A 22050-nucleotide genomic window follows, 5' to 3' on the forward strand; every position below is an offset into this window, starting at 1 on the left:
GAGAAACTAAAGGCAGAAAGAGTTCACATTGATAGAAGGAGGTCTCATTGATGAGAATAAGAATGAAACTAAGGGTATGCTCCTTACTCTCTAAAAACTTTATGTTGTGTTGCCATCAATGCCAAAGAGGGATATTGTTGAATACAATTGATTAAGTGTGTATTGTCTTTGATCTTACACAAAATGTCATATCATTTCTACTTAGTGTATGGTGAGCTCACTTAGGCACTGAAGATAGTTTTCTATGTCTACCAAGTATTCCAGAGTTCAGAAGATAGTGTCTACTGAGTTCACTCAGGCGTCATTGAGTGTTAACCAAGAACCAAGCCCACTTGATTAATGAAGGAGATTTTGGATGAAACTAGTGTTAACCGAGCTCACTTGGTTACCAAAGGAACTTTGTGAATATGTAGTGTTAATTGAGTTTAGTGGGTTAACAAAGTTATAAAAAAAAATTTGAGTTAGTGTCTACCTTGAGTAGGGTCAACTAACAAAGGATTTTCTTGTTTTGGCAATATTAAGTTCAATTGAATTGTCTACTAGTTCTAGCCAACTGAGAAGATGGATATTTATTGATCTAAGTTATATTCTAGCTAACTTGACAATATGCAAGATCTAAATATAAGACCAAGTTGAGAATTAGAAAGATCAAGGAATTGAAGATAACTGAAGATTTAATGATGCTAAGAGGAAGTAGATTAGAAGGATGAGCATAATATCCTTGTCAAGCTAAAAAGATACATTTGATCAAGAAAGATCAAGTATACAAGCCAAAATTGAGATTTGTAATCAACAATTTAGTTGCATAAGGAATCAGGTCATCTCATTTTTACTCTCTAACCATTGTAGTAGTGACCTAAATCTCTTAACAGAGTTGGCTTAACAGCTATTTATAAATCCTCTAACAAGGTGGCATTTCTATTGAATTGTCTTAAGACCTCTAATAAGGATACTCCTATCACGGTGATTAAATCCTCTAATAGGGTCACACCTAACAATGTGTTTTGTAATCTTTAATAGGGTTGGCTCCTAACAGGGCTCACTTTAGAAGAGTAAAAATTAGTAACTAGTTGCAATTGGTAATTTTTTCCAAATTGGGTTTCTATGTTAAATCTTGGTGTCAAATGTGCTCATGCTATTTCTCTTATATTTTTGCAACTAAGTTAAAATAACATTAATACATATAACATCTTAAAGATTTTCATGTTATGCATTTACTGAGCTATTTCAGTGTTTACCGAGTTACACCATTTTTTTGTGTGTTTACTTGAGCATCAGTAGAGTTAAGATTTCACAGAGTTGTTTTATACTGACATCTAAGGGATTTGTCATTTATTTTTGTGGTAATTGATTCACCCCTCCCCTCTCAATTACTCCTCTTATATTTCAATAGGAATGAGGTAGAATGTTTGATGATGATAACAAAAACTCACCTGTCAAACCTACAACAACCAATATGAACTATTAATATTATGAATAGTAATGGTATACTAACATTGAAGATGAAAAAAATGGCATACCTTAGTAGACATGATTTTCTACATTGGATAAACCATTCATAACCTTCAAGTTCACCAACAATACTATAGTAGAGAGAAAAGTTGTTTGGGAACCTTAGTATAGGGGCTTGTGTTCCTTCTCAAGTATAGGTATATCAAGACCATCTTCATCATCATTATTAGATGCTCTAGTACCATCATCATGAGAATCTTCATTAGCCACATGAATACCATCTTGTTCAATCATGTCCTTTGGCACATTATCATCTTCTTCCATGGGAGTGTTATCCTTGGTTTGGATATTCACACCTCCATGCTCCTCCAATTGGAAACCCACATTCACCAATTGATAAAAATTGTGACCCCCTTCAACATGACCATGTTGCTTATAATGACTCTAGGCTGTTGTGAATAGAATTCTTCAATTCTTTAAGCCCTTACACATTTTGCAAGGACAATTACATTTATCAACTTTTCTTCAAAACTAAGACCACAATCTAGCAATTCTCTTATTATTTTTTTTTGGGTTCATTTTGCCAAGCGTGGTCTTTCTTTACAAAAAAAATATATATATGCAAAAATATTGGACATGTTGTACTTAATGTTTATATCTGTACATATGGTTTTGAAAGAAAAATTTGGTGCAATTAACATGTATATCTACAAAAATATTGGACATGTTTTACTTAATGTTTATATCTGCACATGGTTTTGAAAGAAAATTTTGGTCTAATTAATGTGTATATCTACAAAAATATTGGACATGTTGTATTTAGTGTTCATATCTGCACATATGGTTTTTAAAGAAAAATTTGGTATAATTAATGTGTATATTTTTAAAAATAGTGAACATGTTTTACTTAATGTTTGTATCTGCACATATGGTTTTGAAAGAAATTTTTTGTCTAGTTAATGTGTATATCTACAAAAATATTGGACATGTTATACAAGTAATGTTTATATCTGCACATATGGTTTTGAAAGAAAATTTTTGTGTAATGAATGTGTATATATGCAAAAATATTGGACATGTTTTACTTTATGCTTATTTCTACACATATGGTTTTGAAAGAAAAATTTGTTTTAATTAATGTGTATATCTAAAAAAATATTGGACATTTTGTAATTAATGTTTATATCTACACATATGGTTTTGAAAGTAAAACTTGGTCACCTCGCTCAAATTCACCCATATTATAATCAATGACAAGTTGTACACTTAAAATACTCTTTTTTAATTCTACAATATACATTTCTCATTATACAATATTTAATCAACAAGCTCATCACCTTAGTATTTAATTTTTCATGTACAGTAATTTTACACTTAGCATGGTACACAAGAGATCTCGTTATAGCATAGTGGACTTCTACGAATCATTGTACCAATAAGGAGTACTTGAGCTCACTCAAGGAGAATATGTTAGCCCAAAATTATAATCAAAATGTTTTATCTCTTACCTCCTCGAGTACTATTGCACAATTTGAACTTTTTGATTCTTACTCTCATTCACATCTATGATAAATTCTCATGGATAGTTATTGAAACTATACCTCTCTATGTTGGAATCAAATTTCAAAGATTTGCCAATGTTGCTTCTCACTAAATCCTACATTCATATCTCTCTAAGCTTTCCTTTTGGGTGAAAATGTATGTCTTGTATTGGGTCAAAGAATGTTTCTGGGTTCTTGTCACTTGAAATGTAGATGGTTTGGTATGAACCTTGTTGCATTATGGAAGTTTGTGATCTTGTCAAAATTGGCATGATGTATAAGGATGTATGTCAATGCACCTATGTATGAGGGATGTGTGAAAAATGTACTTTTTTTTTGTTCTTTTTAATTTTTTGAAATATAAGTATGAAAAAATGTACACTAAGGGTATGTATGAATTTTTTTTTTGGAATTTTTGAAATTTTGGATTATGAAAATTTGACGTTAGCAATAGAATCTGGGCAAAATTTGATGAAATTTAGACTTCTTTTTAAAGTTCTTTTTTGGACTATTTTGATCAACTAAACCCTCCAACCCTAAAATAGACAACTAAAAAATAATGAGTTATCCCAACACTAGTAGCGATGTACTCTCTAGTACAACATATTCATAATTAATTTACATCATATTGCAATATGAATCCATGGATGATCATTGCAGGGAGGTCAAAATCTTAGGGAAACTGAAATCTAATTGAATACAAACAATTTCATTTCGATGTTTCATTGGAAGGATAAATAGAGTTAAACCTGTAACTTGTTTGAACTAAAAGACTTGTTTATTTTAACATCTCAAGACTTACAAGAAATGAAGGAAACCAACCTCCACTTGGAGGCAATCTATGATTAATCTATTTTGGCACATGAATGAAGTTCCCATCCTTGTTCATGACACACAAGTGACTTCATTTTTGCCAAGATCTTGTCAATGATAAGTAAACTAAAAATAATCTCAATGCCCACTCTCTAGCAATCTATAATCACAAATGCAGATAATAAAATCACTTTCTCTTCTTTCAATTTTGAGTTGCATACCTCTTACAGAGTTTTAGGTATTTCAAGTGCCTCTTCAAACAATCCTTGAGACTTAATAGCCTCATTGCACGCGGGTGTATCTTTAAAGTTTGCTGCACCAAAATTATATGTCTTTATTGCTACTCCACAAGCAACAATCTATAGAAAGAAGAGATCAATCTCATTTGTTATTGAGAAAAATTCATAATCTCACAAATATATAGGCATATTTAAAAGAGCACAGAAAATTATATTGCTTGAAGCCCTTCTTCCATTAAAAATAGATGAAATCTTTCTAAACTTTGAGCTTCTCATACATTGCAAGAATTTTTTTTTGAATGCTTCCTTCTCAAACAACAATGCCATCATCGGAGGGGCACTACTATACTAAAGCAAAGCAGTGTGGGCTACCTAAAATTATATGGGGTGCTTCTAGTACATCTTGTAGTAGGAAAATTATGCATTGAAAACCCAACTCTCACTATCTCGATGGTGTCTAGCCCGCCTCTACTCCCAATTTGAAAACTCTTGCTAGGCGCAATCATTCAGAGTGTCATTCACTTGTGTTAGAAATCCTATAACTAATAACTTATATTTGAAATGGCATGGGGTTGATAACTAGTCAAAGAAATGAGCTCGATACCTCCTCCTACACTCGCAAGCAATTAGCTCGTAGTGAAAATCAAACCTCCCATGCACTTTTCTCTCTTTTTTTAATGTTTATAATTCATTTTGGTAAAATTTTTGACCAAACATACTAATGTTGCTCAATTTTTTGACAAACTCAGGATCTTAACCAAAAAAAAAGGTTAAATATCAAATGGAAAATGGCATAAAGTCAAAAATTAAGGTAAAAAATTAATACCAAATCTACTAGTGATGATATGTCAAATATAGAGTAAAACATGCATGTAGACCATACACATGCAAGTATGGGGGCAAGTAACCATAAAACCATATATAATCATCCATATAATTGTCATTATGAGAACAACTAAAATCACTATATGAAGTATGCAAAATATCAACATCAAAAGAAAAACCATGCACACATCAAATATATGAGTATAAAGGAGCTCATCAAATATATAATCCAAACATGTAAATAGTATTAACCAAATCAGGTAACCAAGTACCACTAAGTAGAATCACGTAACCATGAAAGCTAGCCTAAAAGAACTCGACAATATAACATAAAACTAAGCTAGGGGTAGGCACTACAAATGCAATAACAACTGATAAAATGAATTGTGATTAAATCATGTTTTCCAACATGTGAAGAACTATAAGATAATAGAAAAATGAATTATTTTTTCACTATTACATGCATCTAACACTGCATTAAATACTTGTATATAGGTTAGTTGGTAGTTGGCACAATCTCATTGCTAGGAAAAAAGTGGCAATAGATTGCATGATCAGTATAATAATTTAGAGGTTTTGAACTATAAAATTGTAGAATGCTTATAAATGTATACAAAATAGAGCCACCCCCTAGGATTTGCAGTTCATTCCCCGGAATGGCTCATATGAGGTCTAACCATATAGTCATATAGAATGTCTATGTTAATGACACAAATTTTATTCAAGATGTTGAAGATAGGGGTGAAGACATTTAAGTTTTTTGTCTTTGATACAACATTCTATACACTAGTAAAACTATTTTACTCATAATTTTTATATAAATTATAAATTACAAATCCTTTTAATTTAATGGAATCTATGGATAAGTATGCACTTCTAGGATCTAATTTTCTTCTCTCTGAATTATTATAATGAATGTTAGATCTTATTACTCTACAATGCTCTTTGTTAATTTTCTCTCATTATATTTGTTCATTATTTATATAGGGTTGATGACTTTGCCAATGTGTGCATGTGGTGTTGGCCCTATAACAATGCAGAACATACATACATAGAGTAATCCTAGACATAAATTTTGTGTTGTCCAAATAGACAAAAGTTTGTTACTAATCCTTTTTATGTTATTATTATTGCAAGCACTAATGTAGTTTTGGAATGTACAGGACAATAGTTGTTGTTTCTTTTGGTGGACCGATAATGGCCCATCTACATCAACCACATCAAAATCTATAGAAGATGAAAGGAACGATTGCAAATTATGCATGGTTTGAGATATTCCTACTAGGGAGATTGGTCCCATGGTGAAAGTCAAAATCATGTTTCAATGTAGACTCAATTGTTTTCTAATTGTTATAATCTCACTATTGGCTATGGTGGTTCTAATTTTAGTAATAAAATGACCATTTTACTGTTTTGAACTTAATTTTGATCATGGAGACTAAAATTTTAATGGTTTTGTATATAATGATGAACATATTTTGTTAGTTTTGCAAGTACTTTATTATGTATAACATTTTTATGATTATATCTATTTGTTTAAAAAATGTTGACATAAATTAAATTCCTTATTAACTTCAATGCATAAAAAATAAAATAAAATAAAATAAATTCTTTATAATTATTGAAAACATTATTCAAAAATAATAATATATTAAAAAATATATATTCAAAAAAATTATAAACTTAACCTTATTTCAATTCCAATTTCATATAGCCAAAAAAGGGATCAACTTATTCCCAATCAAATTCTAGGTGAACCAAATGAGATTGGGATTGCCATTTTCCATTCTCATTCCCCATTCTCATTTTCAATTCTAATTGTCAATGAATCCTCCAATTTTTTCTTTGAAGAAAACAATGGTAAGTTGTTATTTTGCATGAATGAAAAGGGTCTAACAAAAAATTTATTATAAGGCATTCAAATATTTAGTTAACTAATTTACAAATTATTCTTTATAACTTGCAATATTTAAATATGTTTCACTAATATGTCTTCTTTGCCAATCACATAATTTCATATTAAAATTTGAAATGAATTTATTGACTTATGATTAAATTTAGCCAACTCATTTTATTTGTTGTTGGCTTAAAGTATCATATTATTCAAAAAATATATATGTATTTGAAAAATACAAGCACTTAGTATATGTCTAATATTCCTCTCCAATTTCAAAAAGTTTATGTAACTATATGAAAACATCAGAAAAATACTTTTAAAAATATATACATGAGGAGGAAAATGACAAAAAAAAGGTGAATATTTGAAGAGAAAATGATAGTCACTTTCAGAGTTCTAAAATTTTTCTCACAACAAAAAATTATCTCAAAAGCATTCTTAGTAGACTTAAGTTTACTCTGCATGGTCCATTTCTCCACTACATATGATTGTGGGGTTTCTCCTTCCTCTCCATTTCTTCTATGCAATGATTGCCTTCTATTAACAATATTGATGAAAAACTAGCTTAGAATTTGTCCCATGGAAGACCCTAGTATATTCTCGAATCAATTCCTCAGAAAGCTCCTCTAGGATAGTGGAATTGAAAGAATTGGAAAGGATGATTTTTCTAAGGAAATTTAAAACCATGGCAACCTAAAAATAGTATGCATGGAAAAGAAAAAATTAGTTTGAAGGTATTAATTTTTAAAGAAATAAGAATAAATTTTTAAAAATTAAAATATGTTGAAAAGCAACTCAAAATATCCAGAAATATATGTTATAGGCTTAATTTAAAAAATTAAAATTTTCTAAAATTAAATGTTTAAGTAACAAAAAATATATTTTTTTTAAAATTGGTTTAGGCAATTTCTAGATAGTCAAATTCCAAACAAAGGGGGCTCTGCTAGGGTTTCATGTGAACTTTTAGTTTTCTTGTGTATGATTCTTTGTCTAAACTTTCCTTCTATTGCTTCCATTTGTCACACCACATTTACTGCAGGAGCTTTTAGGCTAGTTTATAATGGCTCCAGCCAGTGGTGACCCAGTTTTTTCTACTATTCATGTTGTTGCTTCTGATTGCCATGATGCCTCCTTAGAACAAATACCCTCACAAATTTGTTCCCAAAATTTTTCATGAGGTAATCTTGATATTATCCTTCCTTTACAAGAATTTGATGTTGCATGTGATTGGTTAGAATAGCATACCTTAATAGGGTATTTTGTGGATAGGACTCCTTCTGAAGCTATGCTCCGAGAATGGGTTAATAAGAGCTAGACTCCTCATGGAGTTTGCCTTGATGCTGTGCAAAACCTTACCAATATTTTTTTTTAATTTTGCTTCGCTAACCTATTGCAAGCAGATGTAGTTTTTAAACAAGGTCCCTAATTTGTGCATTCATTTCTACTTATTTTTTTAAAATGGTTGTGAGACTTCATAGTCTTTGACAATAAAAAGCTTAGGGTTCTTGTGTGGGTCAAGTTCCCAAATTTACCCTTGCCATGTTGGCTTCTTATTGAGTCCATTGTCAATACCCTTGGAAAAGTTATCACAAAGGAGCATGATAAATTTTTCAATGCTTGCCAACAGAGACACATTTGCATCAAGGTTGATCTTTCCAAGGATTTTAAGGGTTCTATGGAAATTCAAATTGGGCCTCAAACCTTCTCTCAGAAGGTGCTCTATTTGAACCTTCCCAATACTTGCTATAGGTGTCAGTCAACAGAACACAAGATTAGGGATTGCCCTTTGCTATGCCTAGGGTTAAACCTCCACCTAAAGAAGCTCCTACCAAGAAAGTCAAAGGGAAAAATGAAGAATAAGTTACTATTGGGCACAAGGGCAAGGCTTCCTTGACTCTTTGGGTCCTAAATAGTCATATGCAGTAGTCACTACAATTCCTCCTATCCCAATAGGAGTGTGAATCCCAGCCAGCTTAGGGACACAAGTGATTTCCTCATAACCTACCCACCCAGGCTACTGCCTTGGTTGTGGTTCATACACCTCTTGCTACTTCTTTCATAGTGCCACCACTAGTGCAGAATTCTCGCAGTCCTCCCAAATGTGCTGAGAAACCAGGTGTGAAACAACAAGTTGTAAGTCCAAAAGATTTTCCTTCTGACTTTAACCAAGTTTCTACTTTCTTGTAGAATGGCTACTCCTCTCTTGAGGATGAGGAAGACATGGAATAATTTTTATGAATTTTTTAATCATGGAATGTACAAGGTCTTACAGACCTCTCCAGAAAGTACTATGTTTGGGACACCCACCATAGACTTAGTAATTAGATTTTCTCTATATGCATGAAGTTAAGATTTCTAGTTTCTCGCTTTGCTCTGCATGCCGCATCATATGGAAGGATGGCATTATGTTTTCCTCTCAACATGAAGCTAGCAGAGGTCATGTGGTTACTCTCTTGTCACTTCGTCTTCATTCTACTATTATTTCACATGGGTTTGACCCCATGCATAGAATTATTTGGTTGTTGCTTTCCATTAACAATCATTCTTTTGGAGTCATTAATGTTTATGCTTCCAACGATGTTGTAAAAAGATCTCAGATGTGGGGTTGGCTGGCTGAAAATTTGCCTCCAACTACTTTGGTTATGTGTAGTGACTTCAATATGGTTGAAGTGGCCTCTAACAAAGATGCAATTTTTCCCTTTCATTGGACAGCTGGGGAAAGGGAAGCTTGATACTACATGCATAATAAATTGGGCCTTTTTTATCCCAACATTAACTACCACTAGCCTAGTGGGGTTTGGCACACTTGGTCCAACTTTTGAGCTAGCTTTGATCATATTTTGAAGCATCTCAATCATGGCATGATTACTGCACAATCTTTTTTCTCCTTTTCTGAGGATTGTGATTTACCTATCATTCCCCTACCAGATGTGACATTATCTGACCACTATCCCATTTATTTTGTCATTTTATGGAAAATAGCTGTCCAGAAAGTTGTCAAGTCACAATTCTTCCTCAACACATCTATGTTAATGCATGCTTCTAGCATTATGCATATCCTACATGTCTAGAATCTAGAGCCACATCTGCATTCTCAGACAAGGTGGATCCAATGGTGGAATGATGCCATCTCTAGAACTGCCTACTTATTGTGCATCTATGGGTAGCAATTGGCAATTTTCAGAAAGTGGTCTTATGAAGCCACTACTTTTGCGCTCAAAAAAGCCTTCGAGGCTCTCACCCTTAATCTCTTTGATGTGGATTTGCAAATCTAGCTTACCAAACTTCACCATGAGAAACAAGTTGCTGAAAATTATGTCGCTCGAGGAGCCCAAATCAAAGCTTGTCTCCACTGGTTGGAGGTTGGTGGTAAGGCTTTGATGGAGTTTTTCCAAGCTCTTCGAGCCTGTCATACCAGTATTGGGATTTAAAAAATCAAACAAGGCAATTGTGTTCTCTCTAGTCTCCCTGACATCCTACAAGCATGTGTTCATCACTATCAGAACATTTTTGCTTCCTAGGGAAATTTGGTTGCTTAGGAGGAAGCCCTCAGAAAGTGTATCTCTATTACTCCAAACCACCTAGCAATTGAGCAATGTGCTTTCTGTGACCAACCTCTTACCCTCCAAGACCTTAAGGAGGCGGTTTACTCCATGGCTGATGATAAATCCCCTAGGTGTGATGGGTTTTCTTGCGAATTTTACAAACACCTCCAGGAGCATATAGGTCCTAATCTACACAAAGTTTATCTTGAAGCTTATCATACTAAAAGCTTAGGATCCATTATAAATAAAGGAAATATTAAATTCATACCTAAAACTAGAGATCCTAAGAATCTTTGCAACTGGAGGCCCATTACCCTTTTGAATGTGTCTTATAAGATTATTGCCAAGGCAATTTCTCTCAAAATCTGGCACCTGCCTTTAATTGTGTGCCCTGAGAAAACTAGCTTTATCAAGTCTAGATATATTCTTGACAACATTATTGTTGTGATGTGAATATCAGGATTTAACTGTGTGATTTTTGAGTCAAACTCGATGACCCATGTTTCATGAGTAGTGATTCAACATGAATCCATCTCTCATGAGAATAAATGAAACACTTAGCAATCATTGCATCTAGGTGATGCTCACAGGGGTGAAGCATCACCTAGAGCATCACCTAGATCCAATGAGTGCTAAGTGTTCCATTTATTCTCATGAGAGATGGATTCATGTTGAATCACTACTCATGAAACATGGGTCATCGAGTTTGACTCAAAAATCACACAGTTAAATCCTGATATTCACATCACAATTTGACTAGCTGTGGAAATCATCTCCTGCTTATCAACATTATTGTTGTCTGGGAGGGAATGAAGTGGGCTCACAAGTCCAAACATTTGGCTATTTTTTTGAAGATTGATTTTTCTAAAGCCTATGATTGCATTGAATGGCCTTTTATCTTGGCTATGCTCCAAACTCTTGGTTTTGGTCCCAATTTCTTACAGTCTATGGCAATGCTCTTTGGCGATGCTAATGCTTGCATTACCATCAATAATTCTCAATCTGAGGCTTTTGGTCTTTTTCATACCATCAGACAAGGTTGTCCTCTAGCACCGGCTCTTTATGTCCTTGTTGCTAAAAACTTTGGCTATTTGTTCTAGTTCACTCTGTGTCCTCTAGACTAGTTCATGCATTTCCTTGCCAGAATCATCCTCCCAATTGGTCAATGGTCATTTCGTTGATGATTCCTTCCTCACTCTTTTGGAGAATGAAGAAAACATCGAAAATTCCTTCATTTGCTTGGACACTTTTTGTCAAGAATGGAGGCGCTGCTCAACTTCTCCGCCCCATAGTGGTGTTAGTTGGTCCCTAGCTCCTCCTCTTGGTGCTCAGTGGGTGCTTTCTAAGAAATGGCCTCACCTAGATCTGGCAATTTCTCCTTCATGACCAGAGAAAAAAGATGCAGAGGTTGTCACTGATCCTACTGTTGATGACCGCTAGACTGTCCTTAGCCCACCACCCAATCCCAAAGATGATTGGGGTTTTCATGATCGTGATGAACCACCACCCTTAGCAGACATTGCTTTGGCCGCCTGAGGTTGTTTTTTATGTCTTTTTAAAAAATAAATAGTGTTTCATTTCAGGTGCGATCATATGAACTTTTGCGAGGTGATCTTGCATCCCCTGACCTTTTTTTGTGAATTGTAATCTTAGTATATTATTTATTAATATAAAACAACTATTCATCAAAAAAAAATTCCAAACAAATCACGCAATCTTACATTAAATTTAGGTGACATTTAAGGTCGGTCACCAAACTTAACTCATATAAAGTGGCCCATAACCAACATGACTTTCCGACTTTTCGCGGTTTTTTTCCCCTTAAAACTAATCATTTTGAACACTAGATCTTCGAAGTGCCGAGATTATTATCATCGAACAGGTGAGAAAGTAGAAATGAGGTCATCCTCAGAGTCATCTTCATCTTCTGACGAAGAAGAGCCTGTTACAATTAGGAGAGCTTCAGCTGGGAGAAGTTCCAAAGAACGTTTTCAATCTTTACATTCCTCTCTCAAATCTGTCTTTGATGACATGCAAGCCGATTTGGTTGCAGCGAAAAAAGAGAACAAGGATTTGGCTGAAAAAATCAAGAAACTAGAGGCCGAGCTGAAGAGGGCTAAAGAAGGGGAAGAATCTTGCAAGAACGATCTTGAGCAAACAAGAAGCAAAGTGCGAAAGCTGTGCTCAACATTTGCTGCAGTGAAAGAAGAATGTGATGAAGTATGTAATCAACCAGGAGGGGCCTCAGCGAAAAGATAAAAGGCTTGTTCTATGCTCTGATTTTGAGAAAGAAAAAAACAACTATATTTTTTCTTTCTTTTGTTTTTCATTCGCAGTTTAGATAACCGACGACATGCATAGGGCATGCAGTTCCATTGGCAACTGATTGCTGACAATCCGCCATTATGCTTGTCCTTTTCTTTGCCATGCTTTTTTTTGACAGTATGTTTAGATTCAGTTTATATCATACTTGTTTTTTTTAATCTGTTGTTCTACCTGTGGAAATAATGCATGCAAAATTGCATGAATAGCTGGTTCTTTTCAAAATAACTCTCGTTATTGTCTAGTGAAGCGAAGCGAAAACATTGTTCTTTTCAAGGCTATATTTATATTCAACACGAGGGCTGTGTTTTCTAATAAACTTCTGTAAAACTCTGTGCCATTGATACACTGTTTAAAGATTAATACAAAGTTCTCTACATAAGTTATTTGCTGGAAATCGGTGAATTACTTCTTATTATAACTGTTTGAGTGGCTTTGTTCGCATTTACTTTCTCTCTACTACATGTTCGCCATTACTTTCTCTCAACTGTTGTCTTTCTGTTTACCCGCTGAATCAGCGAAAGGGCTGCCCTGACATCTTCAGACAAGGTTTATTGATTTTTCAATTAACAAAATATGGGTAAAAAAGCCCCAAGGGAAACGGATTTTTTTTCTAATCTATTGACTGACTTAAACAATTTCCAATTTTGTGTTAGTTCTTCAAAATGTTTTTTGTTTACAGGTGGCATATGTGAACTGTGAAACGGTTCAGTTTTGTCTATGCTTGCACATTTTGCATGCATGATTCCATTCGCACAATCCTCTTCAAATGGACTTTATATCCGTGTCACTTTCTTGGGTTGATACTTGTTTCATTTCATTGCAGGGCGGGTTTAAGGAGATAGCCGTCCACCTGAGCACCTTCTATTCCCATCATTATACAAAGATGTTGTAAATTCTCAAAAGTCGGAGAAAATTATATGCATTTCTGAATGTTTATGGTTTAAACAGATTTTTCCTTTTTTTGGCTAAATCTATTGACTCAGAAGGTTATACATTTTGTATTAGTTCTTCAAAATATTATGTTTTCAGGCGGCACATGCAAAATAGTTTGCATGCTTGTCTATCGTTGCACATTTTCTATACAAGCCTGCATCCACACACAATAACAGATGGCTGCAGTCTCCTTCCGGAACTAGGCTTTCTGTCTATCTCCCTTTCTATCAATCTGATTAGTGATATTAGTATTAAGTGAAAGGATGTACTAAGCACTACTGTTTCTTTCTGTGTGTTCTAAATGCAGATTTGAAATATATATATCTTTGATAATAAATTAATCAATTATATATAGAGACACTTAAGAGGGTTTGTTTAATTGATGATTGACCATTAACCATAAAAGAATGGTTTCTCTTAATTTAATCTAACTGAAGTTACACATTAACAATTATCTGTAACATATTTATGCACAATATCTATAGTTTTCAATTAATTTGTTATACTAAGCATTGCTCAGCTTGACCTACCTCAGCGGTGATAGTATTGCCAATACGTTAGCTCTATCATTTTATGAATGTAAGTTGTTAAAATGAGAGTTTCTCTCTCTCTCTCTCTCTATTTTCATACAAAATAGTTTTTATCCACTTTTGTTGTTCTATAGTCTAACCATTATATTATAATGTTGACTTCACTATTCTATTGTAGTTTGACATGGTTTGGTTTCTTTGCAAACTATTCTAATGATGTCTTTTATACTAATTGCTAAGGCACCTGCTTCCCTTAAAATAGAACAGGTGGTGTTAAGATTTCTTTAGGAATATTTAGAGGGAAGTGGTCCATGAATTTTTTAATTGAATCCTCTTTTTAAAAAAATTAGGAATATTTAAAGGGAAGGGGTCTCTTCAATCCTCTTTAAAAAATCAGCTTCTAAAATAAATGAATCTAGTTTTCTTATAAATTGTAAAAGTAAAGAGATTAATTCATTTTGGTGGGAAGTTGAGAATTTTTTGACAAATGACAAAATCCTTCCCTAAATTGGCTCCACCCCATTTTCACCCGTTAAATAGAGCCCAAGCACCTCCTATGGAACCCCTGCCTAAGGCTGCTCTTTTTTCCCAATAGGTTTGTGATAGCTTCGGTGACATTATTTATTAAAGAGTGCAGCAGAAATCAAAATAATACCGCACTGAGAGAACCAGTAAAATTGCCTTCCTGGATATTCAAACATATAGGTAATGATATGTAGGTAGTATCCATACTTCAGGGTACTTTATAGCCTCCACATAGTCTAGATTACCTACAATAATTTCTGAAAGACCAGGTCAAGAAATGAAGTTACTCTCAGAGCACAAATGTAAGCAAATTGGCGTCTCAATATTGTGAAGGGATTTCAATGAGTTCCTTGCTGTTTTTGTAGTTATTATGATGAGGATTATATAGAATAAATCCAAGGAAAATGAGTAGTATAGCTATGATGCAGAGTAAGTCAAATGGTATCTATCAGAAAATATGCGCAGGTCATGTCAAGGGTTAATAAACATGCATGCAATAAAATCCTATCCAACAATATATTACTTTAATCCTAGGACCTAGCCATCAATCAAATTTCAAAGCTGGTGGTATAAAATATTTCACCATTTCTACAGCAGGCTATTGATTTCTTTAACAAAGATAATCATAACCTTGAGTAAATTTCCAACACCAGGCTTCATATTATCAAACAAACAACACAAAAATGTGTCTGTTAGGGTAGAGAAATATATAAATCAGCACAAAGGAGGTGTACTTCCACACAACTTGTGCGGAAACCTACGAGTGCTCCAATGATGAGCTTGTCAGCATAAAATCTGCATATCCAATGCAAATAGTGGATAGTGAATACTCTTTTTGGCTATACAAGAATCCATAATAACACCTGCAATGGCATTACCGTCATTTGCAGTATTAAGCAGCAAGCAACACCTAGTGAAAATGGGCACCCTACTGTGTAGGAAGATCAGTAGTATAGAGATCTTCCCTGTAAAACCTACTTAACATACATAGGACAATTTTGAAATCAAATGTTTGCCATGTTACATTAATCTTAGAGTCAAAGACACTACAAGAAGCTTCCGAGAAAAGGCATGAAACTTATTGGTAGATATCTGAATCTATTGCACTACGATGAACAAAAACATATATATTATATTTCCAAAAGGTGATAATGATTTCAATAGCAATAGAGCCATCAGAATCTAACAGGCAAACTGTGAACACTCAAGAAGCAAGTTTTTGTGATTAGCAGACCTTGAGTATTTTTTCATGCATCCCTTATAAGGGATCTCAATACATTTGAATAACACCTTATCCTATTCATAAGACATCACATTTTTCTGATTATTAAAAAGAAATGATTCTGCATTAAAGACAATGAATGGCATACTAGAGACTGTGATTATATTCAAGGGTAATAGCTAAACAAAGATAACAGTTAAGCTAAGGCAGTTATCATGAAGCATCAATTATGAATGGTTAAGATTTAATAACGAATGGAAATTAAAATTATTTTAGGTGCATGTGGAAGAGATACCACTCTGAAGAGAAAGGTAGCTGCCTAAGATGCACAACTATCCAGCAGAATAGGATATTAAGAAGAAGAAAGGAATCAATTCAAGCATCATCAAACCATCAAGCTATCTTCTCAAGAAACAATTATCCTTATACAAAGAGAACCACCGTCCGGCAATACAATAAAGATTTCAGAGTTCATAGGGAAAACACATCAAGCCAATAGTATAAGAGAATTAAACAGTCCCAAACAATCAATCACATGTATCAATTGAGGAATCTCTATATTGCAGTTATTAGCAATCTTATTGTTGTAAGTAAGATGAATTCTTAGTGAGTTATTCATGAAGATATTATCTAACATGTAATTCTTTATGAGTGTACCATATATAATAATAATACAAAATACAAATTCTTGAACATTAACCTGACAAACATTAACCTCACAAGTAATCATGTTGAGGGGAACAAAATGCAAGAAGGGAAGCGGATATGAGGGCTATGATCTAGGTAGACCCCCCCGTGATGGATGTCCAATATGCCTACCACTTGGGGTCGAGACGGTGAGTGTTTGTTCATGGGCTTAGATAGCAGGATTTTTGGGCACCCTATTGTGATTTCCTTTCCAACCTCTACTATGGTTGATTTTTGGAAGATGATGAATGAGACATTTATAGGGTGTACAGATTCAAGTGCCCCAATAAGTAGACCACTCCATGTAGACCACTCCATGATGGATGTCCAATGTGCCTAACCACTAGTGGCCAAGAGAGCTTCCTATAAGGATTGCTTTGAAACAATCTATCATGGTTTTTTCTCAAGAGAATGAATATGGAAATTTGAATTGCTGATACAATTCCATTATGGAATAAAGGATTAGATACATGATAACGAGGCAACAATAGCAAGTCCCCTATCAAGTATGAATACCCCTAGGTGGGGCCAATAGGCCGAATGACTTGGATTTCATTTCATGCTCTTGGGCTTGATTGTAAAGGACATATTCCAAGTGCCTTAAATCATTCTCCATGGGTTTCCATAGTGTGGATTGGTTGTTAGGAAATTGAATCCCACCTGCGCATCACGTCATTTGCAATGGTGATGTATGGATTAAGATTCTCCTTATGATGGTATTGAATGATTCCTAATTTTTCATAGATATTTGACAATCATCACCAATTTTATATTACAAAAACACCTTAACAAAAATATCAATGAACAAAAATGTTGCATTGTTCACAAGACAGAAAAAATTTTAGATATTAAAAGGCAGTGATTCCACATTAAAGACAATGATCAGTAATCTTAGGAAAATGATTATATTCAAGTACGGTACTTATGCAAAGATAATGATTCAGTTAAGGAAGTGATCGTCAATAAGAAATTATGAAGGCTTACGATTTAATTAATAAGAGCAATTATAATTAGTTAAGAGGCTTGTGGAAGAGACACCACTCTTTGAGGAGAAAGGTAACCACTTGAAGGATAACCTTCTAATAGAATAAAATGATATTTAAGAAGAAGAAAGGCATCACTCCAAGCATCATCGAACCATCAAGCAATCTTCTCAAGAAACAATGAACCTTATGCAAAGAGTAAAATATCATTTAGCGGTCCAACAAAGAGATCAAACTTCCAATGGAAAACACTTTGAGGTAGGAGCATAAGAGAATTAAACACTCCCAAGCAATCAATCACATATATCAGATGAGGGATCTCTATATAGCAGTTATTAGCAATCTTATTGTCGAATGCATAAGATGAATACCTAGTATTTTCTTTATGAAGATATTGTGTAACAAATAATTCCTTATGTGTGTGCCATATGTAATGCTAATGTAAAATACTGGATTTAGAAACTAAACTAGAAAAGTACTCATGTAGAGAGCAAAATGCAAGAAGGGAAGTAGATGGATGTCCACCGTGCCTACCACTTGGGGTCAAGAGGGTGAGAGCCCAATATTGGGTTTAGATAGGAGGATTTCTATTTACCCTATTGTGTTTGCTTTTTCAACCTATGATGGTTGATTGTTGGAAGATGAAAAAGCAGTCATGATTAAGGGGGTGCAAATACAAGCACCCCAATAAGTAGACTGCCTAAGGATGGATATCCAATGTGCCTACTGCTTGGGGCCAAGAGGGTGAGTGTCTACTATTGAGCTTAGTTTGAGGATGGCTTTGGGCCAACCTATCATGATCTCAGTCATAATAGGATGAATAAGAGAATACGGATTGGTTTTCTTTGGCCCAGACTTCAGCAGCGTTTCATCTATGGGGTTCCAGAGCCCTAACAAAATCTGATTATACGGGGTTAGCATCCCCTCAAAACCTATTTTCCCTTGATCAAAAACATTAATCCAACTACTTTATATCCTACTGGCAATATTTTAGAATGCATTGTTTAATATATGTGCCCTGGGTCAACAGCAGTTAAATAATGAAAGAACGAATGTCAGTTTGATCAGCCATGGGGTCCCTTACCGCGTCAAAGATGGTTTGGTTAATAGCTATAGCTTGTTTCCAGTCACATGTGCTTCAAGGAAATATGCTTTCATGTCTACAACTAATTCAAGAGGTCAAAGTCAAACCCTCTTTCTGGGTAGCAGAGAATATTATTGGGATTTTATTTTGGCAAGGGTGTGATGATTCCTTCTAGAATTAAATATAATCCCTAGATTACCATTTAAAAAACCAATATTTTTTGTGCTTCAACAGAGTTTCAAATCACAAGGAAAAGATGCAGCAATGCTTTCTTATACAAAAATTTATAGGTACAAATTTTTTTATCATCTTTCTTGGTTAAGGAGTACAATTTGAGATGTTAATGTTTGTAGATGAGTAATATCACTTATGTAGATTAATATTTTCAAAGGATAAGGAAAACTATAAAATACCAGCTTTGTTAAAATCCATTTATTGATGACTGAAGAAATTCAAACAAGACACAAAACAAAAGATGGAAGAATGGAATAAGTGTGGTAATGATATCCTGCAACAGGGAGAAATTCTGTGAGCGATCTCCAAATCGATTCATAGGCCACAGAATGGATATAATACCTTGATACAGTTGTGCAGCTGGCTGAACATTTTGCACATCTTTCCAATAATAAGATGAAAATATCCAGAAGAATGCTTCTCCGAACCCTTTGGTATTTTCGAAAAAGCCTAAAATGACATCAGAAATAGTGAAGGCTGCCAGAGATGCTCTAATGGCTCTTCATACGAATATTGTTGTAAATTCTCAAAATCGGGGAAACAAGGGTGAACACTTTCAGTAAGAGTCCATTTTGTGCAAATCCTATACTATATTCTAGGGGTGTATGTTGTAATGGGAACTACATGACAGGTATGAAATTCCCATTACTGTTGAGTAGCAAGGTTATATTAATGGATATTAATTTCTCCACCAACTTGTCATTCCTCCACCATCAGCAGCTCACACTTCAGTCATCCCAGCCAACAACCCACCAGTAGCAGACAATGTGTCGTCCACGGCCGTCAGCCAGTAGTCGCTCATCTGCAAATATGATATTAATATAATAATGTTTGGACAAAAATGCTAGCTATCCAAACATACTATTATAGTAATGTTGTAATATATAAAAACATACTATTATAGTAATGTTGTAATCTATAAATTGAATGTATTGGGAATAGAATGGCAGAGCCCATTTTGGGTTTCTCTTATTTCTTATGATTTCTCCTTTGGTTCTCCTTTCTCTTCTTGTTCAGTGTTGTGTTATATTTTTCATCATGGTATCAGAGCTAATGGGAGACGATTTTGGAGATTATGGAGAGGTCGATGATCTTGAATTTTTTTTGGCAAATGGAAAGTTTCAGCTATTGAGTATTTTGTCATTAAGGTTGTGGCATCATAGCCCAATAGACAATGGCATTTGAAGTTATCTTCTACAAGAATAAAGAGAAGAACTCAGAGCCAATGGTAAAGATCCAAAGATCTTATAGAAGATATGAAAAGAAGGAATTTATGATGTTAGATGGAAGTTTATTTTACTACTACTAGAAGGGTTTTATTATGTGTTTGTGTTCGAAGTATTTTTATTAAGTTTGACATTTCTATTTTGTGTGTTAATCAAATATGTGAGAGTTAGCATTGTTTGTAGTGGATTTCATTGCAGGAATACAATTATGCAAGAAGATGTGCTTGAGGAAGTTCACAATGGAAGCTATAGATTGAAATTGTGAAAGTTTTGTATGTATTTTGGACATGTGTTGAGTGTGAGTCATGTTTTATAAAGTCAAATTCAGTGATTGCATTATACCTCCTTTGTTGTAAGGGGTGCATTATCGGTTGTATCCAACACCCAAGAGTTTGGTTTAACATATTGATGAACAAAGTATTTGAAGAGAATTCCTATAGAATTGGTGAGTACAGTGGTTAGCTGCCAATGCATTTCAGTAGATGAATTTCTTTTTATATGGACTCAATAATCAGTTTGATGCAAGTCAAGAAGGAGAAAAGCCAAAGTGATGATAGTTTTCCCATCATGTCAGTTTTTGGTAATCTGAAACCATTTGCGATGTTTCCACATCATGTGAGTTTGTGGTATTTTGAAACCATTAGTGATGTTTGGTGGTCTATTGTAACCACTATTATGTGACGTTTGTAGTTAGCCAAAACCATTCAAATGCAAAGTTTTTAGTCAGCTAGAAATCACTTGCATTATATTGGTTAGGGGTAAGGAATAAAACTTGAAGTGATTATGACAAGGGAAACCAACATAAATGCAATAGCATTAGTGGAAGAAATTAAGGGGGAGTGTTGGCGGATATTAATTTTTTCACTAGCTTGTCGTTCTTCTACTATCAGCAGATTGCACCTCAGTCATCCCAGCCAACAACCCACTGAAAGCAGCAGATAATGTGTTTTCCAGCACTGTCGGCTAGTAGTCGCCCATTTGCATATATGATATTAATATAGTAATGTGTGGATGGCAACTCTAGCCATCCAAACATACTATTATAGTAATGTTGTAATCTATAAATTGAATGTATTGGGAATAGAATGGAAGAGCCCATTTTGAGTTTCTCATATCTCTTATGATTTCTCCCTTGATTTCTTTTTCCTCTGCTTATTCAATGTTGTGTTATATTTTTGATCTGATTAACTTGCTAGCTATTTTGAGCCCCAATAGCCCATATGTTTTTGTTATTGTCCAATGTGAATAGGCTAGTTTTAGAATTTGTGGTAATATTTTCAAAAATTGTCTTTCTTATATTTTTCAAACAATTTTATTTTTCTTGACCAAAATTTATTTCACTGTTGTTGATGCTCGTTTTGTATCACATGCAACTCCTCTCTTGAAAAGTTATTGCTTATGGGACAAAACTCGCATCAACATTATCTAGCACTAGAAGGAGGGCTAACTTAAATTCATTCTTGAGAAAATTGGAGCATTGGTGAGGCATTCACCCTCCATCGTCACGCCATCAACATTATCTAGTGCTAGAAGGAGGGCTGAATGATTTTCATTTTTAGATCAACTTGGAAATTCAGAGAAGAGATTGAGGAATAAGCTTTCAAGGTTAGATTTGAGATGAGAGATCTCTTTTAAAATCAAAAAGTCAAAAATTTCAAAAAATTTCCAAAAAGAAGAAAGGTTTCTCAATGGATAGGTGAGTGAACTTTCATCCTATTTGGGCTGATTTGAACAAAAGGTTACATCCATTGAATTTGTCTCAACTTGCAGCATCAAGGAAATGCAGGATACATGATACTATGGATCATGGGGAGATGGATTGTTTGGTGTTTCTCTTAAGAGTGGACATGGCGTTAAGAGGAAAATTTTATTTTTCACAAATACATAAGCCTATGGTCTTTATCAATTCGGAGGAAGATTTTCTTATTTTCAAAGAAGATATCAATAGGGAACCAAAAAACATTATTGGTGCCTCACACATAGTCTCAT

Source organism: Cupressus sempervirens, chromosome 5 (assembly GCF_028749045.1).
Source record: "Cupressus sempervirens isolate cs-2001-9-10 chromosome 5, ASM2874904v1, whole genome shotgun sequence".
In the NCBI taxonomy this organism is placed as follows: Eukaryota; Viridiplantae; Streptophyta; class Pinopsida; order Cupressales; family Cupressaceae; genus Cupressus; species Cupressus sempervirens.